General features: G+C 38.2%; 1 protein-coding gene and 1 long non-coding RNA gene across 2 annotated transcripts in view; one reads left to right on the top strand and one right to left on the bottom strand.

Moving 5' to 3' along the window:
- LOC148275586 (homeobox protein SIX2-like) overlaps positions 1-25811 on the bottom strand; it is an 81638-nt gene that overhangs the window by 8945 nt on the left and 46882 nt on the right. The window lies entirely within an intron of this gene.
- The window catches only part of LOC148275587 (uncharacterized), a 46114-nt gene continuing 42864 nt past the window's right edge, over positions 22562-25811 (top strand). The window contains exon 1 of the long non-coding RNA XR_015823990.1: positions 22562-23001. This is a non-coding gene — a long non-coding RNA (uncharacterized LOC148275587). The remainder of the gene's footprint in view (positions 23002-25811) is intronic.

Genomic DNA, 25811 nt, shown 5'->3' with positions numbered 1-25811 from the left:
GTATGATTGTTCATAATGACCTTTTTCTAGTAACGGGGTATCGCAAGGTACTCTACCCGGCCATTTACTATCCTGAAGCTGGTGGCTTCACCAGCCACCGTCGGGCGGAGGATACGCGACACCAGATGAGATCACACCGGCTGAGATATGGAGGACCACCCATCCACCCGACGGTCTGTGGAGCTCAGTCGTCCGACTGAAGTCAGTCAATCGGAAGACGGATGAATACATTAAACTCCGATGAGATCAGCGCGGATTGATTATTGAAGATTGTGGCACAACTGACGGGTGATATCCGGAATCCGAAGAATTATGACTTTTTTTATCTATGGATTTAAAAGTGAAGTTTATAATTATTGATTTAAATAATCGTTAAAAATAAAGTGTTAACGTGTACATCAATAAATAAAGATTGTAAATAAGCTTGTCCCTAAATGAGTTATCCCAAAAACTTCTTGAGAATATTGGATATTGCATATTAAATTAGGTATAGTACGTTTTTAGAAATAAAGATTTAAAAAATTAATGTTTTTACATTTTATACACCTAAAACCACGTAGGTAGGTATACCTATTACTTTTTTTTCATTACATGCTAGTAGCGAGTGTCGTCATCATACCTCCGTCCCCGCCCAATGGTGCATAGGGCGCTGAGTTGATACACTAAATGGAGCGTATATCGATCATCTGTTACATGGAGGTAAATTAATTAGCCTTACGCCTCAGGTCCCAGTCCGGGAATAATGAAATATGACAATGTAAACCACCTTTAAAATCTTTTTTTTTTATTTGCTTAACTTTTTGTTTCAAATGTAAATTGTACGTTGGCGGGCTTATTGCCAAATGGCTATTTCTTCCAACCGACCAATAAAACATATTTCACGTATAGACGTGTCGGATAGCCCGACAGGAACCGAATCTAGGACCTCGAGAATGGTAGGCGAAGGCGCCAACCACTTCACAACGAGGTAAACTCGATTTTTGTATGACAGCATCTATCGAGTCAAAAAAACTCGCCCAAAGTTCTGGTTCTATTTCACGCACAAAACTGTATTCCCAATTCCTTTTGGACACAGATAATTATGAAGTGTTAATGTGTTTATGTATAAACAAACAAAACAATGAAACCATCACGAGGTTTCCCCGTAGGGGTAGGCAGAGAGGATAGAATGCCACATCATTCTGTGTTTCGATAGGGCGATGTCTTTCTCGGTCTTCCTCGTTTTCTGCATTCATCAACATTCGTATCGTAGATCCTTTTAGCCGTTCTTTCGCTGTCCGAATGGAATGCTCTACATGTCCAAACCACCACACCAACGCCAACGCACCGTCCCTTTCTCGATTCTGTCGATGTTGCTCGTCTCAGCCTTGCGTCCAAAACGGATCTCGACATTAGTGCACCTATAATACATCGTTTTACCATACATTCACCTGAGAGATCGCATTCAACCTACTTTTATAATTATTTTTCAGTTTCATACTTCGCTACCATTACATTAAGGTTGGCACTTAAACTCCACCGTGAACTGCTAGTTGTGCCTACTGCGACAGACATTTGTTTTCCAATATTGTTATACGAGTATGCTTGTCTCTAATGAGTTTTTCAAATAACTCTTCGGGAATATTTTATAAAATGAATTGTAACATGTTTTCTTAATGAACAAACTGAAATTAAATGCAATTTGCGAATGACATTATTTGTTTATTTATTTATTTTATTGGGTAAACATACTTATTAACTGTCAAGGAACATATCTGTGAAATCGAAACAAGTTTACCCAGAATTGGGCTTGTCTAAAATATGGATCTGAAAATAGTTTTTAATATGGACAACCATTTGACACGACATAAAAATATGATTTCGAGCCATGTAGGTACATAATATAGACGACATAAAATACAGACGAGAAGTATCGCTCCATAAAAACTTTCTATGAATGCATAATATAATGATATATGTATAATATATAATAATAACGATAACAAACTCAATGGAAAACCACTCAACTTTTTATATTTGCGTAGTTTCGCCCAGCGAGTGCATAAATAATGGAAAATTGTTTTGATTGAAAAGTTTTGATATTATTACGAAACGAAAATTCCCAAGGTCTAGACTTTCAAGTCTAGACGGAGGGATAAAGCCTTTAAGGTTTAATATTTTGTTATTCTAGAGTGTATTCTAGTTTCATGTTATCGCAATAGAGATGGAAAACATTTATCGTATGACCTGTCATTGGCTGGTTTAAGTGGCCATTTTACGCACTGTGTAATTCACCATACTACCTATGTTTAACCCTTATCTTGGCAGAACAAAAAAAAATATTTACACATTTAATGGCTGAAACGGCTTCAGAATACCAAACGCAAATATTTTTTTATTGTTTTAATATTAGTTTATTAGGAAATGTAATCATGATGAATTAAGGTAAATAAGGATTAAACATATGGGATACATTTCCAATAAAAGGGTTAAACATTGACATCTATTGAATTATTTCATCTATCGAATTTCGTGAAGTAAAAGAGCTGAAACCTTTATCTTGACGTGGGCTAGATTCATCCGGCTGAATTATTTCATAGATAAAATTAAGCTAAATTAAATATTGAAAAGTATTTTCAGGCGTTGGCTATAAGCATGCGCACCGCAGTGCGTAGTGCGTAGTGTTCGACGCCATTGCAGACTACGGTCAGTTTGACATTTGGCGGTTCGCAAACCGAGCTACGAGCTACGAGTATCTAGGAGACGACTGACGACGCGCGACGTCGCTACTGACAACTGACAACTGACAACTGACAACTAGCACGACATTGATTGTGTACATTTGCTCCTGGCAGCTTGTGCACGGTGCAGTATCTGCAGTCATTATCATTCATGTTCCGCGCTCGATAACGATGCGACAAAATAAGAAGGCGGAACAAGTGACACCGGAGGATAAATAGAATGACACAAGTAACAACAACTGTTGAAAGTTGAAGTTGACAGTTAAGTTAAGTAGTCTGATAAAAGATTGGGAAATCATATGGTTTAGAGATTTTGAAACGCAGTTTTTTTTTAATTGCTCCATTAAAAATATCAATGGCGCGTTAATTCTGATGAAAAATATACTTTAAAGTTTTATGAGTAAAATAAAATTACCTTTCGACCGGCAGATTACGTCTCTTGAAATTAAAACTAAACTTAAACAGGAAAGTCATTAAACCAAAAATGAAAATATTGGTTTTTAAAAAGAAAATACAATCATTTTAAATGAGAGAAATTTTCGATTATATTTTACCAGTATGATATTTTGCACAGCGTTTTCAAAAAATTATGAAAAATGTTTTATTGTAAACGCTTTTGGAATGGAATTATGTTTCTGGTCCTTTTTTTAAAAAAAATGTAGAATGTTTTTATCGCGAGTGTTTTATTTTACAGTTTGTTCTTGGTAAATTTTTATTGCCGTCGAGTGGCCGATACCAATAGGTATGAATATTAAAATTTTGCAAAAAACTTACTGTCGAAATGAAATATTTTCAACCAAAATGTTTTTTCTGAAAAATGACAAAAAACAATGCAAAAAAAGATTCAATCTAAAATGTTTTCTTTATTTATTGAAGGTTTAATTCAAAATGGAATTAAGGAAAAAATTTAGAAATTATTATTTGTTTTATGCTCGCATTTCTTTGTAAGAAACAAAATTAAAGTATTTGTTTGAACTTTCCCCTTCAATTCATTATATACATGATCATGATTGTATTTATACATAGATTTTCATCTGAATTAACAAAATTAATTCAGTTCGGCAGTTCAAGTCACAACCATATTCGGGAGGATGCGCAGGAACTAGCAGCTGACGTAGATGCGCAGAGGCTCTTTGTGGACCCCATATTATTATCCGATCCAGGGAGCGGACATGGAATGATGATGAATAACATTTTAAAATCGCGGTTTTAAAATTAAAAAAGAAATGCTTGTTTAAAATTATTTTTTTTTTTATTATCACTAATTAGTTATTCTCTCATTAGCTTTTATTTCTATCTCTAAAAAAAGGTTATAGAAAACATACAAAAATCTGTATGTACCTATATCTCTCTCTACTTATTTATTTTGTTGTTTCAATAAATAAATCGACGATTTTATAATGTTCCTTGTTAGTTTTCACTCAATTTGTGTATTGGATAAATGAAGTATCACAATAAACAACAAAAAAAATTAATACGCCTTGAAAATTGAAGTTTTCAGATGGCAGTTAAAAATATAACAGTGGGTTGCGCGCGCAGATATTGTCTCAAAAATTGGTCAAACAATAGGACGCGTTCTATGTTTTTGGAATTCGACCACATGCCGTATTTCATCCAATTTGTGTATTTACATTAATGTTCTCTATCCTTGAGATAAGCCGCTAAATTAACTGCAACGTTAACAATTTGTTACGCCATAAATTGTTTCATGTTCATGTTGATGTTGACGCCACCTTAATGAATGGGAACATAACGCGCGAGCGTTGTCGAGTTGCGTCGCGTCGCGCGTCGCGTCATGGCAGCTATGTATGACTCGCGACTTGTGACAGTTCAGTATGCAAATGTGCGCACCAGCCGAGTGACCTAATTACTAATTATTATTACACTCGTATTACGTATTAGTCCCAATTAGCGCCGGTCCTCCCGACATCTGACAGTCTGACAGTCTGACTGCCTGTCCTGACTCCTGACTGCCTGCGCACCGCGATATTAACACCATCATGTCGACGTATTCAACTCGTGATGATTCACGATCACATAAAGTTCCAAAGGCACGAACAAGCGGGCCGCCGTGTACTTCAGTCCCAACATCTCGCCTTATATTTCTCAACAATATTTATCAATAATAAAAAATGTCAGGTGGATGCTGTGTATACAGATTTCCAGAAGGCCTTTGATAAAGTTAACCACCATATATTGATACAAAAGTTGGAAGCAATCGGTATACATGGCAATCTTCTAAATTGGATGATATCTTATTTGAAAAACAGAACCCAAATTGTATGCATAAATAAATTTGAATCATCACCTTTAACTGTAACATCTGGTGTGCCGCAGGGCTCTAATCTTGGACCATTATTATTTTTAATTTTTATAAACGATCTTGGCTCCCTCTTAGAGTGTAATTATCTTTTCTATGCTGATGACTTGAAAATATTTCGTAAAATTGAATCAACAGATGATCACGCAATGCTTCAAAAAGATCTTGATTCCTTAAGTGAATGGTGTAAACTGAATGATATGCACCTTAATGTTAAAAAATGCTATCAAATAACGTTTACAAGAAAAAGAACTCAAAACTGTTTTACTTATAGCATTAATAATATTGACCTCAACTCAGTAAGCACAATCCGAGATCTTGGAATCACATTTGACTCACGTTTAACTTTTTCCAATCATTTCAATATTGTTAAAGAGAAATCTTTACAAATGCTGGGCTTCATACACAGAATATCCAAGCCATTTAGAAATGCAGCATCAATAATTTGTTTGTATAATTCTCTTGTACGTAGTAAGTTGGAATTTGGAAGTATTGTTTGGTCACCTCATTATGTGATTTATAAAAATATAATTGAAACTGTACAGAAAAAATTTCTGCGTTCTTTGTCGTTTAAGTGTAACATGGGCAGAATACTTCAATGTTATGAAGAGCGCTTGGAGTATTTTAAAATTGAAAAGTTAGAAACTAGGAGACAAATTATAGATATGATGTACTTGTATAATATAATTCACAATAATGTTGATTCAGTGTTTTGTGTTCAAAGTGTGTCATTGTACGTTCCCCGTAGGCGCCTTAGATCACCTAATACATTTTACCTTCCAATTTTTACAAACAATATGGCACATTTTAACCCTCTTGCAAGTATGTTAAGACTCTATAACAAAATGGAAAAAAAAGTTAACATTGACATTTATCATGATAGAGCAAATAGTTATAAAAAAAACATTACTATGTATCTTAGATCAAATGCCTAATCCTTAGTTTTGTGTATGTAAATTAATTTTAGTCTTTTTTTATTATATCTTATATGTTTTTAATTTCTCTTTTCTTTTCTTTAAAAAAAAAAAAAAATCTTTCTTTATTTTTACATTTCACTAAACTTAATCTTTACCATTACTTAAATTGAATTTACACTCTTATTTTATATAATTTATGAAAGATGTTGAAGTTCTGTAATTGAGAATATATGTAAAGAACGTTAGTTATGCTCACTTGAAAAATGTATGTATTGTATGTATTCTTGTTGAACTTCCAAATAAATTAAAAAAAAAAAATAAAAAAAAAAAAACTGAAGCGACGTGCGTCCAGCTCGAAATATTTCTCCGAACTGACTAATAAGTTATTACATTTTTAGAATTACTTTAATGAAATAGGCGAATCCAGCGCTCAAAAATATTTGCGAAGTTTGTTTAATTACAGCGAAAATTTAATCATTAAATTTATATTCGAAGCACTAACTTTTTGATTGTGATGTGATTTTCCACGTTAAATATTATAACTATATTTATCTGAATATTTTATTTTGTAAAATCACTACATAACTTCAATCTGACGAGCGGTTTCAGAACATTAATGTTCCTTTGTCAAGGCTTAAAATAAACTAATAAATAATTACAGCACATAATAAGCTTAAATGAAATAATTTTAAGCCTTGCCCGAGGAACAATCGTGTTTTGAAATCGATCGGCAGATTAAATTTATCTAGTGATTTAACACAAAGAAAATGTTATATTATTTCAAATTTATTTACTTTGAAGTGGTTGGAGTATTTTTGAGCTGGGTTTACGAAATTATTTTTTAGTAAAATGTCTGTAACCGGCGCACGGAGCGTGACAAGAAGGGCATTTTCGCGAATTTTTACGCAAGTTTCCGTATTTGTGTTGTTTCTAATAACCCGCTATCTCCTTACGGCGACCGGAGATAGCGGGTTTTGGAAATAAACACAGATATATTCCCGAATGTGAGATTGTCTTTCTTATTCTCGATGTTTTATCTCACATTACCAATTGTGGCATTCTTTAAGTTAATTATGCTTTTTAAACCATTTAATTATTTAATAAAATGGTTCAATTAATTTCAGGTGCACCAACAAAAATCATCATCATCACCTTTCCGCACCTTGTGGCGCATGCATAGGGTACTGCGTTTCTTGCTCAAATCCAACATATTTCGATAGTCTATTACACGAAGGTAAGTTCTACAAAATCCAACTTTCAGGCGCTCGTCGAGGAGCAATGAATCATCGCAGTTTAAACTATCTTTGAAATCAATATTTTACGCCCACCTGCCAGAAATCGAAGCCAGGATCTCGAGAGCGAAGAAAAAAGGCGAACGCGCCGACCGCTACACGACGACAATAAATAATAAAACTGCGATATTTTGCAAACATTGAAAAGTTGACATTTAGCGAAATGAGAAACCTCGCCTTCCGCGCGGTAGCCGGGCTCTCGAAGGCCCGGGCCCGGAGGGCGAGACCCGCGCACGGGGACCCGTGACCCGTCACCCGTCACCCGTCACGATAGATCTCCCTCCCATGCAGCACTGACCCCCGCTTCGGAGAACAGAACAGGATAGAATAACCCTCGTACGGCCAAGAAAGATGTCACACGAGTCTGCATAGAATACGAGAAATGACACATCTCTCTTTTTAAATAATGAAGTCGTATTTTACTATAACAGGCCTAAACTGTATCATTATTTCAACAAATTACGGAAAACAGATTGTTAAATAGTACTTTAAAATATGTAGTCCTTTGTTTGATGGACACAATGCTACAGCACCGTCTCAGAGTTAACAGTACCGTAGTATTCCGGAAGTTGTCGGGCCCCTCTGTCGGCCCTTGACGGGATTCCTTCCTGCCCTAAACCGTAACGGGGCCCTCGGGAAGCCCTTCCCGGCCAGGAGCCCCCCGAGACCTCCGGAGGGGAGCACTCGCGCGCTAATTCACAACACTATACATTCGAATCGACAGGTCCGGTCGGCGTGATAACACGAGGTCTCTCGCACGTAAATATACTGTACGCGCGGTCTGACTTTTCTATAATAATAATATAAATATATTCCCGTATTTTCTCCACGGACATATCCATAGCACTAGAGCGATATTTTGTAATCCACAATTGACGTGTCCCTATCGTTATTTTTAATTTATTTAAAACCCTCAGTTTTATCCGCCGACATCGGACGTGCGGTATTCAAATATAATGAAATAAATATTTCTGAAAAAAAAACGAGCCCTCGTAGAAAATATCCATTTGAAAATCATTATTGGGGTGGGGAAAACAAGAATACGAGACATCGATTTTGTCGGTTTTTACCGCATAATAAGTCCGAAATGCAGTTGTCCTTTATTTAGTATTCGGAAAGGCATACTGCGACCTGCGAGCGAGTGACAGAAAAACATATATGTATATTATATCTATATATTAATAAGAAAAACATATACATATAATATAGTACAATAATCAGATCACTCTTCTTCCGCACGTCCTCTAGTGGTAAGACGACCGACTATTATTTCGATCTTGGCACCGGAGTGGCATTTATTGCCCTTGATTTTGCCACGGGCAGTTCGGAATGAAGAAAGAAGAATTTCTCAGGAAACTGAGTTCTGTTAGATCACGATAAATCGTAAATAAATCACTAAAGAGATTTTAATATCATTTTCTGGACCCGAAGGCTTCTTACGCCAGTGCAGTTTGCGTGCGCGTTCTGAGATTTGTTACGCAATCATATTTAGAATAACCACCGAGAAGTCTGGCCGCAGTGTTAATCGTAGTAGATGGAAATTAATGTTATATTTATTATTTAAATTGGCTAAGAAATACATTTTAAATATATTCAAAGGACGAAAGGACGGTCTTATCAAAAGCCGCGCTCGACTCGGTCCAGGAGGGGAGGCGTAGCGCACGCCGAGTGCCCGACGTCCCATCAGACGATCAGACCGCGACGCTCGGCGTTCGACGGGACGATAAAGAATTCGAAGAAATTGAAAAACCCAGCAGTTCCACGGACGGTATTATGATGACAAAAATAATTTTAATCATAATCAGTACATAATTTGCGAGTCAACAAGCGGAGGGCGGCCCGAAGATCCTCTGACTAATGCTAGTGCTGTAAAGGACAATACAGGACTCGAAGTGAACAACATAATGGGTTGTCGTTTCACATTCCGCCCCCATCAACAGATCGGCATAGAAAGAAACCATATTGTTTAGCTCCCCGCGTAATCTCCGGGGGCCGGGGCTGGTGGCGGCATTCAATAAATGTAATAATAAAACATACATTATTACGCGATATAAATCTAAGAATAAATTCAATGTTAAAACCGAATACAGATTTTCAGTGAAGGGTTCGATTATTAATATGTTTATATCGGTGTATACAGTGAAGTGTTAAGTTAAATACAAATAAATGTCTGAACGAATCAATTTTTAAAATACGTAGTTTTTGATTTTCACTTGTTTTAAATTAAATTTAAAAAAAAACTAAAATAACGTGTACAATTCTCGTGTCCGGGCGAAATGAAGAATACTGTTCTGTGTGTGAAATATAACCAGGGCCCCGATTATAACGGGAAGTTAACAGAGTTATCTTCGACAGTCACTTAAATAAAACCGAATTTCCTGTACGAAAATATGTACGAGTATATGTATATGTATTAAAATTTAAAGTATTTATATTTTTAAAGTATAATTTAAATGTTCCATTTCTCATATGGAAATGTCGATTTTAATTTATAGACGATTGAAGATAATTCTGTAAGCTTCCCGTTGAAATGCGGTCCCAGAACCCAGAACCCCGGGACGAGTGTTTTCTCCTGAATGTCCCTAAAAAAATGCTGAAAAGGGGAAAAACTATAATATGCACGTGTACAGTAAATTGTTAGACGAGTAATACAGTGCATAAGAAACACAGAAATGATATTTTTTTATCGTTTTTTGTTTTATATTTTACAATCCACCCTAGAGGCATTCACAAAAATAACACGGCTAAGAACAAACGTAGTAATACTTTGAAAAAAAAAACAAGATAACAACTTTTTCAAAACGTTATGTAGAAACCAAAAAAAGTATGAAAAAAGGACAAATAATGTAACACTATTTGTTATGTTTGTACATCTTGAGGAGACGCTTTTTTTAAACATTATTGTTTATTTTACATTTTGTAAGGGTTTATCAATGAAAAATTTAAATAAAATAAACAAAAATTACTTTTAATTTAATTTGTATAAAGCGACGAAGAAAAATGTTACAAATAAAAAGCAAATGGTAAATATAAAAACAAAATAGTATTAACACATATTAAAAAGCAATTTGTAAGTATCCATTTTAAAAGGTGGTATTAACACATATTAAAATATTTATAATTATTGAATGTGGGCACATCTTTGTACCTAACAACTAACAACACGTGAAGTTAAGGAATACAGCGCGGCGCCCAGAAGCGAGAGGCGAGAGGCGAGATTAATCTCCTCCTAGGCAATATTATCGCGCTCAATAATGGATATTGATTAAAATAATGGTATTCCTTCCCCCGCCCCTGCCCCCGCCGGGCCATGGGCCGCGGCCCGCGGGGCACTCGCTCCCGCCCCGGTGTGCCGGTGTGATATTCGATACTCCGTTGTTGTTTTAGCTTCGAGGGAGCCTCTTTGGGTACAACAGACGAACAGACTCGATATTCCCCCGAGTTTCCCAGTTTTGCACACTTTCGACTTTCGAATTAAAGATCGATACAGAAGACGGCTACTGAAACAGAGCTCCCGGGAGATCACTCCGGAATATGAATGATATAAACATATCAATTACGGACCGATTAAAGTTCCAAACTCTATTGTGATAATGTCAGCAGCGAGGCTTATTACGGGAGTAAGAACATATTCTCACAGCTCGCAACATCTTCGGGATTTGCACTGGTTAAAAAGCCCAGAGAGAACAAAATACAAGCTTCGCTGGACAGTATTCGAATCCCTTCATGAAATGGCTCCAAAATACCTATAGGACCGTTGTATTAGGGAAAATACATGTTATAGAAAATCTACTCTTAGGTCAGCATTTGATTCAGGAAGAGGAAAACTTATCGAAATCCGGCGCTCCCCAAACACTAGATTTGGAGATCGTGCTTTTGCCGTTGCCGGCCCCTCTGCCTGGAACCGATTGCCTTCAAACTTACAAATCATCGACAGTCCCAGTCAGTTCAGATCCCAACTAAAATCCCACTTCTTTAGACTATCATACCCTCAATTTTAAATCTGAAAATATAAAATGTCGCTTTAGTTTAGTTAGAATGTAAGTTTAGGTGTACAATGTTGCTAATTATGAAATCAGGCGAGAGTGCAAATTGTGACGGGTATAATTCGTAAGATAAAGAACGGATCGCTTAGATAGTTTATGTAGAAATAATGATAAAACAGATATAAATGACGAGAATGAATAGTAACGTATGGTAATAATAACGGACGAGGATGACCGAGAAAGACGTGGCACGATAAAAATAGTATCTCGGTTCCGCTCGTGTCAAAAGCGGACACAACCGAGAAGGATGTATGACAAGGTGTATGAATGCGGAAGAAACTAATAATGTACGTCAGGATAGTTGCGTTTGGCGGTCCAACCTCTTTGCCTATCCCGAGGGGAAATGGCGCGATGGTAGTAGCGGTAATTGTATCAGAGCGAGGGCAGACAGACCACCGGTGTTATTATTAGACCCGTGATTGTGTGCGCTGGATTATGTACGACTCCGACTCGAGGGGACTTATACGAATGCTCAGATCAGGTCGGCGGGAGTACCGCTAAAATATAGAATTGAGAGTTCGCGCATTCGCGCATTCGCGGTAGCCCGCGTGTCACTGGCATGAACATGAACACGTGAACAGTGAACAGTGAGCCGGAAGACAGAACCCCACGGTGAATGAGGCGGCGTCTGCGGATCTTCCCGGACAGTTATTCGGAGGAAGACCCGGATAACTCGACGTTCTAAAGGCCCGTAGAGAAACCGAGGAATATACGGCCTGGCAATGAGAACGGCCGGCCCCGAAAGCCTATCTAGGCGATGAGTGACAGCCCCGGGAAGAAGACGAGGAAATGATGATGCTGTCGGCGAACATTTCGCGTAAAGTATGGTTCGGCTACAGCTCTACAGAGCAGGGCTGGTGTTCCGGACGCGATTACAGCGCAGTCTGGCGCGCTGTAAATGCGTTCGGAATACCAGCCCGGAGAGGAGTCAGTAGTCAGTAGTCAGTCGGTTGTGCTGTGTTGAATATTGAACCACCTTTGTTTATGTCTCCCGATGTGCGCGGGTGGGGCGCGGGGCGCGGGGCGCGGGGTTCAGATGGTAACCTGATACCTCCTGCGGGGTGCGGGTCGGTAGCGGGGCAGGGACTCCCCCCCGCACCGGGTGGGGTAGAAATGGAGAACCTTTTATCGATGCTATCTCGGGGAATCAAGTTTTAACGTAGGTATATTACAATTTACATAAAAATGTTCTAAACAAAAACAAAAATAAGTCAAGGTCCCGATTACGATGGAAAGATAACCGATTAGTTAAAACGAAAATGTTCATATTGAGTGTATTTTTGTCGGTAACCTGTAATTGAACAAGTTTCAAAAATAAATTCATACAAACATACACATTTTTAAAATAGGAAATTCGATTTTACTTTATAGACAATTGAAAATAACTCCGATATGTTATCTTCAATCTGATCTCAAGTCTGGTCATGTCAAAAGCGGACACAATCGAAGAGCATGTATGACGAGATGTATGAATGTGGAAGAAGCTAGGAATGTATGTCAGGATAGACGTGTGTGGCGGTCCATCCTCTCCTAGTCCTACTCTAGTATTAGCAGTAAAAAACAATATACGCAGCAACATTGGGAGCTTGCGACGCCACAATCTTGAGGCAGAACGCGGAACGCGAGAAATGTGATGTTCTTGATGTCATGGCGGCCTCCGTGGTGTAGTGGTCAAGACGCTTGACTCACGCACGGGAGGTTCCGGGTTCGATTCCCGGTGAGAACACAAAAATTAAAATGTGATTTTTCTCAAGCCGGGTGCTCTGTGATGTAATTCACCATTGTAATTAGGCCTCCTGGCCTGTTGTGGTGCAAAAAAAAATGTAAATGTAAAAAATGCTATTATCGCGCGTCGTTATTCTAGGACTCGTACTAGTAACAATGGTGATCGGACGCGTCAAAGTAATTAATAGTCAAGCGCATGACGTGTAAGGCTACTGACTACGGGAGCCTCGAGCCTACTCACTAATCTGCGGGGCCTCTGTAACTCTGTATCAGGGGAAAGACATGTCAAAGGAAATCTACTCTCAGATCAGCGTTCGATTCAGGCAGAGAAACACTAGACTTGTCGAACTCCGGCGCCGCGCGCCGCCCAAACACTACACTCGCGACTCGCGACTCGCGACTCGCGAATCATCGACAGCCCCAGTAAGTTCAGATTTCAACTGAAATCTCTCTTCTTTCGTGTATCTTATTTATTTATTTTTATTTGGGAAAAAACAACAGTTTTTACATATATTGTATAAAAAAAAGAATACATATGAACGCAAATTGTGAAAACAGTCAATAAAAATTTTCCACAGTGGTGTAAGATATCGATTAAGTACATTATCGGTATCAAAATAAAATCAATTAACAATTGTTAGGCACTTAGAAGTTGCAAATAAAATAAAAATAAATATACTTATTTACAGTTATAAAAATAAAGTTGATAGAAACAAGATAAATTTAAATTTAAAGAATAAGAAAAGAAAAAAGTTAAATAAAAATAATGTAAAAGGTACAAAAATATAATAATGAACAAACGAATACATACATAATTACTGACATCGTAAAACTAAACGGGTGAACTGTCTATGAGGAATTTTCTATATTTCATATAAGAGAGATGAAAAATGTCTGCGTGACCGGAGAGAACCGTATTATAATAATGACATGCTCTAAAGAAAAAGTCGTTTTTCCTTGAATTTGTCCTGGGTATCGGCAAATTGAATGTAGTTTGGAGTCTTGTCCTGTTGGGCACAAGATATTCTAAATAACTTGTAAGTATAGGGCAATCTATTACATTGTTCACAAGTTTAAATAGAAATAATTGATTTGCAATCACTCTTCCTGTACTCCTGAGTTTGAATTGCATTTGGAATACAATCAAATTTGTATTTTATTAAATTTAAAAAAAAAATCTGTATCCTTTCTAGGTTATTAATATATATTTTATATTGGGGATTCCATATAATTGAAGCATAGTCTAATTGACTTCTCACAAATGTGTTATATAGCAATATAGATGTTTTAATAATGTTGTTATACTCGAATGTGCGTGATGATAAATCGTATCCTAAATATTAAAATTTAAATATACTCGTTGAATTGTACGTCGCCTTTGATGTAATTTTTCACAAAAATGGCGATATGTAAATCAGTAAAATATCATTATTATATAAAACAAAGTAGTATTAGTGGTGCAAGAGTCAGAAGTGGCTCTGGACTGAGACTGTAGTACTGTCATGTTTCCTTGCCCTCACTCGAGTGTCGTTAGCGTCACGGCTTACGAAACGGCGCGGCGTGACGGGCTCCGGTGGCCGGATGAATGGGTCCCGTGACGAGATTTAGGGCCAGCACCGGCCCGTAATGTTCCCGTCCGCGTGTGGCGAACCGCGTCTGCAGCCCGCGTGGGACACCCGATGTCCTCCTTATTTACGACCTCTCCCGCCAGGTGGCGTCGGGACAGCCAGCGAACCGATATAAAAGCGAGAGATAATTTATTGACCCCTGATTTAATCACATGTTGATCTTCAAAGTCACACGTTCGCGATCTATGCGTATTCCATATGGGATAGCAGTAAAACGAAATATGTCAACAGAACCCCGGACGAGTGTTTTCGACTTCGACTCGATGGTCACTCTCAGGTAAATATCCTGAAAAAAGAAACCGAGTGGCCATAAGTCGGTACAGCGCTTGGCGCATTGCCTACTACGCTCGAAGTCCATTGAATTACTTTACGAATGATTTTTTTATTCCTTAGCTTTTCAGACTTCGCAATTGACAGTCATTAGCCTCACCGGGGTGGGACAAAAATAACCAGAGTCACAACAATATACTCGTATTTCGTATTTAAACCTCCGAGTACGCCGGTGCGGTAACATTACTCTATTCTGAGGTCCGTACCAATATTGTAAATGCGAAAGTGTTCCATATTTGGATTATTCGTGATTCTTTCAGGTCGCAATGGAGCGACTGATCGACTTGATTTTTTGCATATGAATAGTTGGAGAGCTGAAAAGTAACATAGGCTACTTTTTATTCCATAAAAATGTATAACTCCTTTGGGAATTTTTTTATTGGAAAAATGAATTACTATTAAAACAGAATAACGATGCAACGTCGCTATAGACCAACGTATCGTCGTATTTAAGGCACAGTGATAGTTGGAGGGCCGGCAATCGATGCAAGCTACTTTTTGCACTAAATTGTTATTGTTAAACGGCGATACTAATTAATTAACTATTTTATTTTTTTAATATCAAAAACATTTTTCATCTTGTGGTTTGACATTTTAAACTAATTTGTTTATAAATTAGTATAAACCACTTGAACTTTTGAGTTATTCGCCGATCGGTTTTGAGGTAAGTTCCTCATCATCGGGACTAGAACTTAATTAATTTCTCCCTGAAACCGCGCGAGCGAAGCCGCGGGAAAGCTACTATTACCTAAATGAATAATTTTGTAAAGCGAATAATGCGATACTACGAGTATAATATGAGTGTTGAAGGTCATTCGGAACAATATCTAATAGCAAAATTAGACAGATAATTCAAAGTCGATTAAGCAAAAAATAGCGCGAATGTTTTCGCAATTGAGCCCCTGTGACCAAATTGAATGGAAACTGGACGTGCAAGTTACGGAAGGTGCTTTCTGTGTTCTGTGTTGCGGGTTCGGGTTCGGGGATGCTAAGATCCTCCGACAGCTTCACGCTCGATGGGATTATCCCCGAGTTAGGAGCCGGACGCGGGCGCAGGCGGCTCGGCGGATCCGGGACACGCGGCCGAGGGTATGTTATAAATAAATTTAAAACCTCCGGACCGGAATAATCTCGCTCCGCTACGTTGGGTCCTCTGTTCCCTTACATTGTCCGTAGAAACTCCGGGCCGCCGACAACAATGGGTTGTTTGTTTGAAACATAATTATAAGGATCCCGAGTTTAACAAAGGTTTTTTTCAATCTTACGGATGAGTGTTATATTCGTTTCGTTAATTTGTCTCAGCGGATTATCAGATTTGCGGTGAGGGATTTTTCATTCGATGATTATTTGATTTTTCATCGGTCGCCATCCTGGATTATGGGAGTCGATTGTCGAGACGCGTGACGCGTGACGCGTGACATGTTACATTTCCGAAATTCAAGCAGAAAGATATTCGAGTTAGATAATACTTATAAGTAAAATTTAATTCAATTATATAATAACTATTCGTAATTTACAAAAGTTCTTGTACAGAGCGAATATATTACCGTGGCTATCTTAAACGAGTCTGTGATTTGATAAAATTATTAAAAAATACAAGTGGCCAACATCAAAATATTGTATTATGTGAGTTGTATCAATATGTACATCGAGACGTATTGTTAACTTGTCAAAACACTATTGCCCCCTGTACTCGAGTATGGAACTACATAAGGAATGTCTTAATCGGGTTTTTAAAAATGTATTTAAATGTTCGTCTTGATGTCTGGCGATCGCGATGGGAATCTTCTCCTTCGGGGAGGGTTACCTTTCTTTTTATTCCTTCAATTCGTCAGCGCTTAAAATACTTTCCTGTTATCCCCGATCACTCACCGCGCAGTTTTTTTATCAGGTCATGGTAAATTTAATGAAAAAATATTTAATATTCTCGATTCCCTCGCGCGCGCTGCGGATGTCCTAATCAATCCTCCGAACATATCTCGCGATCTTGTCCCTTTAATGAAAACCCGTGAATGAAAATCAAGATCTTTATCATTTTGATTTTAAATGGATTTTTTTTACAAATAAACTGAAAAAATGTTCCCAATAAATTGACTGTAAATTTGTAGAATTAATCTGGATTCCATAATGCCTGTCTAATGTATTAACTTGTCTTTGCTTTTCTTTGTTGTATCGTTTCTACTATTTTTTACTGTATTATAATTGTTTTTTTTTTAATTAGTTTAAATTGGACGTAGTCCGTAAATTTTTTAAATAAAAAATCATTGAAGAATTCGCTTCTCTCTTTTCTCAATTCAACGAAGTACATATTACGTACTTCCGGATTACCTTCTTCAGCACAAATATGCTAAGGCTACCAGATAACAGTTTTTTTTTTTTTTATACTTATAAGTATATGAAAATGTATTTATTTTTTTGTTTGAATTCTTTACAAGTTATTTACAATTTGCTTTTTAATTCAATTACTTTTATTATATCCATATAAATTTTTTTTTTCTTTTTTACTATGTAAAGTTTCACTTTTTATTTTGCATGGCAGTATGCTTCTTATTGTTTCTAAATGTATACAAAAAAGCATTGTTTATCTTTTAAATTTTTACGCACTATGTTTGTACTTAACTGTATATTTTTTGTAAATGCCCCTTGGGCGTATTGTAAAATTAAATAAAATAAAATAAAATAAAAAATAAATAAAATAACGGAGAGCTCCTTCGAGCAGCTTTCTCGTTCGGCAACGAGCAATTTTTCCGTGTACGCGGGCACCGCCGAGAAGACTTATGTCCTCAGGTGCGGTGTGCGGTATGTGGCGCACGAGCTGTACTCGAGTGCTGGTCTGCTCGCGTCTGCAATGAGCTCGACGCCGAACTCCGGTGGCCGGACGGAGAGCGGCGGGACGCGGACGCCACAGGAGCGCGCGCCAGGAGCCAGGACGGAGGAGGCCGAGACCCACGGCGAGGAGCCAATGATGATGACGATTGCGCTTATCATCGAAACGTTTTTTAACCCGAAATTTCAACTTTTTTATAAATATCAAACAATAGCAAAATACATTATTATTAAAGGTGAATTGATAAACCTTACGTTTATTTGTGCAACATTCGCCCTACGGGGTAGGTCGTAGGTACCTACCTAATTATTATACCCTCGAGTGTCCCCGCGGAGGGGACCGTCTCTAGAGGCCCTCGTCGGGTCAGCAAGGGGTTGTCTGCGGCGGTGAGGGTGTCTCGTGCGGTGTGGCGCCAACACCGGACCCGATGCGGGAGGGTCGCGTCCCTCGTCCCTGCGCCGCGATTATGAACGCTATCTTCGTCGCTACATATCGTGACGGTATAAACTAACATCGATATCTATGTACGAAAATGTGTATATTTGTATGAAAATTCAATCGTAACATAAAAAAATTGTAAACGTACTATATTTTTTATACGGAAAACTTAATTTTATTTTGCAGATAAAATTGAACCTTACATTAGAATACGGACCCCGGGACCCGATTACGATGGGAAGTCAATGTTCTGTTTCGGATTCATTATCTTTTTATTAAAGTGTCAAGAGCCATTCCTTCCTTCGGTCCATTCCGGTGGTCCTCGTTTTGAATTCCAATGTACCTCCCTCCCTGACGGGGAGTCGAGAAACCGACGCGCGCGCAAGAGTGATTCGAATCATCAAAAACATCATCAAAAACAACGTAAAAAGTGATTTGTGCAAACGAAAACTGTGTTTTTCCGGACCAGTGCCAGGGAGAGGAAACCGTTAGTCCTTACATCTTTTGTTATTCCAGGATTGACACGAAAAAACATAACGTCAATTAGTTAACACAAAATCAAACGTTCCCTATTTTAAATATAAAGTTTATATTTGAAGCACTAACTTTGTGGCTATTCATTATAATGAAATAAATAAAACTAATTTGTTTTTAACCACTAATTTAAAAAAAATAAAAAATCCACCGACCGGTTTCAAAGCAAACAAGCTTCTTCGTCAAGGTTTACGTAACTAATTAATTAATTCCTTTTTTATTTTTATCATGTTCACTAAATACTACACGTGGACCCAATAAATCAAGACGTTTTTTCCTTACACAGGTGGTATTTGATATCACTATTTTCGAAGTTAGACAGGAGAGGACCAAAAGAAATATATATTTGCATTACATTTTAAATGTTTTCGTCGGTAACCTATAATTGAACATGTTTAGAAAAAAATATCGTACGCATATTCTGCTTTTCATACGGAAAAGTTAATTTTATTTTGTAGATAAAATTGAAGATAAATGTCAACTTCCCTTCGTAATCGGGACGAGCAGCGAGCTAGTGGGGGAGCTTATCTCTCTCCGGGGAACAATATTTGCGCAATCATTTTATTAGCGACTTCGCGATATTCCCAACATCACATTGTGTACAAATTATCATCCTCCGGGAGATGCATCCGGGGGGGAATCGGGGAAATATCGAAACTACCCGCTAAGAACCGCGACGAAGGGCGAGAAGGGGGGTGTTCGGCGGGGGTTTGCTGCGATTCCTAGGTCAGGGCGAATAATCTAAAAGAAGAGAAGGAGAGAAGGAGAGAAGGAGAGAAGCGAGGATACGGAGGCGGTCGCGAGGCATTCTCTCGGGTGGGTAAAACTGTGCGCGGTAGGAGTTAGGAGTGTATACATGTAGAGATTTGTGCGAAATTTGTTAATGGCGCCAATTTATAAACAATACTTGAGAGCTTCTAAAGTGATATATATTTTAATTAAATTCAGAGATATAATTTTGCGATAATTAACCAGGTTATAAAATAAACATCTATGTAAATTTGATATTAAGTAGACACGATAATTAATTTTACTTTGTAGATAAAATTGAAGATAAATGCTAACTTTCCATTGTAATCGGGACCCTGCGACGGCGAAAGAACGGATAAAAAAAATTACGTCGCGAGTGTTGATGGACGCAGAAAACGAGGAAGACCGATAAAGACATGGCACGACCGAATCTAACAAATAATTGAAGATCGACATATCAAAAGTCGGAATAATTGGCGCGCGTGCACGAGAAGACGTATGAATGTAGAAGAAGCGAGGTAAGTATGCAAAGACAGATTGACATGGCGTTCTATTCTCTCTGCCTACCCCCGCGATGGTTTGTTTGACTTAAATTATAAAATTTATCCAAACAGAAAAACAGCGATATTTTAGGAATGGTAATTTTATTTTATTTTATTTTTTCAAGAATTAACGGTACAAGTACCTTTTACATTACATACATACATAAGAATTTACAGTGGAGTATATACAGTAACAACCTTTTCAATGGTTACTTAGAAAGAAAATAGTTAAAATATTGATTCCACACTAAAACGTTTTACAAGTAATTGTTTATAAGCTGGAAATTTCAATAAAAATATGTCACCTAAATCCGCATGTTTATTACCCAGCGCATGCAGACGATTCAGTATCTACTGCATTGCTAGAATATATTGAGATATGATTGTTGCAGTGTTAAAGTTGAACTAGCCTAGTCACTCTAACTGGTACTTTAAAACCAATGAGGGCTAAAATTTCAGGGCTGTCCAATACTGAATTAACGATTTTAAATAAAACTAATAAATCATTAATAGTTCTCCTGTCCCTTAATTTAATCAAATTTAATATTTTTAATAAATAATCATAGTTACGAAATTCATTACGTATTCCTAATTTAAAATTAACATATCTCAAAAACTTATTCTGAACTCTTTCTATGGTAATTTGGTGAGAGGCATAATAAGGGCTCCATATTGTAGAATTAAACTCCAAGATGCTTCTCACCAAGGAGGTGTATAAAATTTTAAAAGTGTTTATATTTTTGAAATCCTTAGTGATGCGCAAAATAAACCCAAGCGTCTTCAAAGATCTACTACTAATATATGCGACTGATCAAAAATCACGCCCAAATCCCGCATTTCAGTAACTGAATCCAATGCAGTGTTATCGATTGAGTAGTCAAATGAAATAGGATTTTTTATCCTGAAAAATTTCATGATATGCAATTGAAGGTTGTTAATAGAACACCATACAGATAACTTATGTAAATTATTTTGCAATATAGCGCAATCATCAACATTGTTAATAGTCCTAAAAATCTTCATGTCATCTGCAAACAATAATACTTCGGCTCCTTCAAATATTTCAACTATATCATTTATAAATATTAAAAACAATAATGGGCCCAGGTGCGATCCCTGTGGAAGAAAAGGATTTGACAAAGTATCACAAATTTTCACTGTAAGTGTTCTCTCAGTCAAATAATTTTTAAACCAACACAGCATTGGACCACTTACACCAAACATTGATAATTTTTATATGAGAATCTTATGATCCGAAATCTGTATATACAGAATCAACTTGCTTCTGCAATAAAAACGATTTAGAAATATAGTCTTCATATAAAATTAAGTTAGAGAGAGTCGATTTTGACGACATGAAGCCATGTTGGGCAGAACTTATGATATTATTTACATTATGAGATATTTTATAAAATACAATTTTTTCAAAAAGTTTAGGGATAGCTGACTGCATACAAATAGGTCGATAATTAGTAACATCAGTCCGATCACCCTTTTTGAATATGGGGGTAATGTAATGGAAAATTCAGCCTTTTGATTGTACTCGTACAAAGTTTATTATTTTTGTATTTATAATATCATTAATTAACCAAGCTACGCATTTTATGGCAGCTATAATTTTATGGAATAGTGTAATTTTGAGTAAAGAGAAGTTTGGACGTAAAATTGTCACACTGGTTTAAAATGTTGTCAAACACTACACTATTGGTCATCGTTCTCCCGGACTGAAATACCGTAGGTACCTTAACTTTCATTTGATTAAAATGATTAAGATACAAGCTCAGTGATTGCACCCAGGATCTGCGGTAGTAGTCAAAATCTCGGAAACGGTCGCGGCGAAAGTAAAGCGTCGGGAGGGGAGAAGTGATCTGCGAGGCGCGGGTCCGCCGTCCGCCGCCGCACCCTCCCGCCCTCCGGGGGCGCGGGCGCGGGCGCGGGCGCGGGGTGTGATTACGGCACTCGCGGGGGGTCTCACCGAACGGCGGTGAATTACGCCATCAAATGGAGGGTTTCATAAACAACAGACCAAACAGTTTACGAGCAGCCGAAACTGACACCGAGGGGTTTCTCCGCGGAACGTTCGAGATATTCTATTCTACACGTTGCTGTCCAGAGTGTCCAGAGTGTCCAGCCGACGCGATAGCGTTATGCAGACGTCATAAAAATATACACGCCATAAATACGAGGTCCGATAGCGAAGTGTCGTTCATATATCTAATAATAAACACCAGGAATGGCACCCGGAAGGTTACGCTGATCCTCTCATCTTTCCTTTAATTGTAAGCTAATCGTGACGTCCGATTGCTGGAATAATAAAACTACGTATTGAGCGTGGAAAATCACAAAGATAGCGCTTCAAATATTAATTTGATTGCACCTACTCACGACGAAGTAAAATGCACGAATGAAGACTCTCAGAGCATATCTGGCGAGAATCTCCGAGGTAGAATAAGGACCTCGAAGGTGTCATCAGGAGCTCAATCACAGATGGCTATCGACATGCTAAAAAACGTGCTAAGTATTTGAGCAATCACCACGAACAATCATGAACACGCTGAAGTTATCGCGGTCGCGTTGCAAAACGCCATAGATAAGTTCCGTATCCGTAGTCCGTGGTCAAACGTCAAATCAAAAAAGTCAACACGCGTGTAATCTCGTGCCGGTTTGTTATTTCGTTTTCAAGTTACAAACAATTACTATGGCGACTGCTTTTCTTAACATTTGGCTTGCCGACCGCCGGCTAAATGCATCGAGAAAAATTGAAAGAAGGCGTGTGCGAGATTCAACCAATCCTCTTGAACTGACCGAAGTTGAATTTCGTTTTGCAACGCGACCGCTTTAACTTCAGCGTGTTCATGATTGTTCGTGGTGATCGCTCAAATACTTAGCACGTTTTTTAGCATGTCGATAGTTATCTGTGATTGAGCTCCAGGTGAGGGACAACAGAGCGACGGAGAAGACATCGGTACGCACATGTGAGGAGAATGGAGCCGTCCGGGCTCCCTCACATTGCGCTGTGCGGCCAGCCCCGAGGCAGACGACTCCCGGGCGGACCACCGAAGAGATGGATCATCATCAGCTGGGAATCGACCTCGCGGGAGGCTAATTCCTATTAAAAAATAGGCTACAAGACCCACCCTAAGAAGAACAAGAAGATTTGTAATTAGTTTATAAGTAAAAGGAATAATTTACTTGGCCAAACGATTTGTCGAAAAATCGCTAAGGTACTGCCTAAAATACTTATTTTATAAAAATCACAATCTTACAGTAAAATTGTTTGATCGTCATAAACTTTGCGTTTAAATTATGATTTTGTTTTTTAATATGAAATAAGCTTTGTGTTCTGCCTGCCTAAAACAGAAACAGACACCCTAAGAGAGCACATTCACACAACGCGGAGTTCTCCAACACGGAGTGAATATTAATGCTCCAGCATTAAACTACCTGAATTTGTTGGCCCTGAGATAAAAATATCGTTAAAAAATGCGATATATAAACTGATCGCGGAACAAAATTGATTTTTGAAATACGACACTAGGACTGCAGATATCGAGCTATTTATTCGTTAGTTTCGCCGTTTTACTAGAGTTCGCGATGATTGTCGGAGGGTTATCGTCCAGCGAAATCGGCGGAGACCGAACCCGTTCTCCGAGGGCGAGTGGCCGTTCCACTCCGCCGATCAGCTCGACACATTTGTTGCGACGTGACGAGCCTCGCTCTTCGCACCGGACTCGGCTCCGCCGACACACGGGACGACGGGACACATTCTTTCGAGAAACTCCGTGGTCGGCCTCCGCGGTGTAGTGGTCAAGACGCTTGACTCACGCACGGAATATTCCGGGTTCGATTCTCGGTGAGAACACAAAAATTCCTTACTCCCGTAAATCAACCCGGATCCCATAATGTTTGTCCATTATTTATTTATTTGTCTTTGCCTTTTTCATGGTTTCGTTTCTAGTTTTATGTTTTTCATCATGATCATCCCCCCTTCAGCACCCAGTGGTGCATATGGCACTGTATTCGTAAACCAAATGCAGCGTAATTAGATCATCTGTTACACGAGGTAAGGTGATCGGTCTTACGCTGGTGCCTGTCAGAAATATCGGAGTTTATCGTACCGGTAAAATAATTCGAACGAGGTCCTCCATCTCCGTAAAAAAATCTAGTTTATTATATATATATAGCTTCATCCGTGTCCAGGAGGATGAAGAATACAGTATGGCGTGCGAAATATAATCAGAATAACGAATAAATGTTTTTCGGATGTTCTCGGGTAAAAATCCTGAAAAGGTAAACGGAGTGGGTAAAATTCCGCCTCGTATTGTAGAGTAGGGATTGACGCGTTCGCCCACCGTGCTAGAGGTGCCGGGTTCGATTCCCGGGTCCCGATTACAATGGGAAGTAGTAAATATTTGCTTTCTAACGAAGTTTCACATCGAGGCATTTCATTTTCCTTAACTTCCTGAAACGGATGACGCGCCCGACGCGCCGTCGCGCCGTCGCGCGTGATTCGAGCTTCCTCCTATTCCTCAGCGCGAGTTGTATTCCGCTGTCTGCTGGGAATACCTAGCAGGGGGCGGGGGGCGGGGGGCCGACTGCGGGGCAGGGTTGGCGCACGCGCGCGGGAGGGGAGCGGGTGAGTGGGCGGGACCACCGGAGGGGTGAGGGACGCGTGACGCGATATCATACCGACTGACCCTTTATCAAATAATAAAAAACAATTAAGCGAATCAAACAGTTTTTCGGACACGAACATATATATAATTATTTTATTTATAAAACGAAAAGAAAACAACGACCATTGTAAACAAAAAAAAAACGATATTTACAAATAAACCAAAATCATAGACCAATTCAAGTTTGAAAATTTATATCTTAAAGGATATGCGGAGGAGAGCGGTTTGATAAATAGGAATTTGAATTATTATTACTAATATTATGAATAACTTATATGGCGCCATTTTTGTAATATAACCTCAAGGGCGCTTTACAAAGTAATTATATAAAGACAAAAATTTAATTTTTACTTTTTTGATTTATAATTTAAGCAAATCAATCGACTTTATTATCACATGCTACGGATTTATTCAAGTTATTCTGTTACTCTCTCGCAGATGCCTCTCCAAATACTGTGCGAAAAAGACTATGCCTAACTACAAATAAAATAAATTGTGAACTGCTGATTTTGCCTCTTGCGAGAAACATTTATTTGCCAAGGTTGATTTCAGTGCACCATTCACTCTGTTCCCGGCACTCACCCTCCTTTCAATATCTTTCTCAGTCATTCCATCCCTAGTGAACAATCTTCCCAGATACACAAATTCTTCTACTTGTTTTAGTATAGCCCCATTCACAGTAATTTCACATTTAGTCGTACTTTCAGTTCTTTCAAAAACCATCACATTCGATTTGGCGACATTCTTTAGCAAAACGCTTCCCTCGAATACATCGTAGACCTTTGTTACTAAGAATTGCAGTTCTTCTTTGTTGTTAGCAAGAAGCGCGGCATCATCAGCGTACAAAAGACAATTGACAGTAAAATCACTTATTTTTGCTCCAATTCTTAAGCCTTTCAGTTTTTCATGCAGTTATCGATATATATGTTGAACGCCCATGGTAACATCACACATCTCCGTTGGACTGTTTGATTCATTTACCCTAACACATTCTGTGCTGTCTTTATACAGAGAAGCAATAGCCCGTTTCAAATTTCCGCTCATTTCATACTCCGATAACACCTTC

Source organism: Micrasema longulum, unplaced genomic scaffold (assembly GCF_059751315.1).
Source record: "Micrasema longulum isolate JH-2025_06_02 unplaced genomic scaffold, ASM5975131v1 h1tg001381l, whole genome shotgun sequence".
NCBI lineage: Eukaryota > Metazoa > Arthropoda > Insecta > Trichoptera > Brachycentridae > Micrasema > Micrasema longulum.
This window is presented reverse-complemented; position numbering and strand designations above follow the sequence as displayed.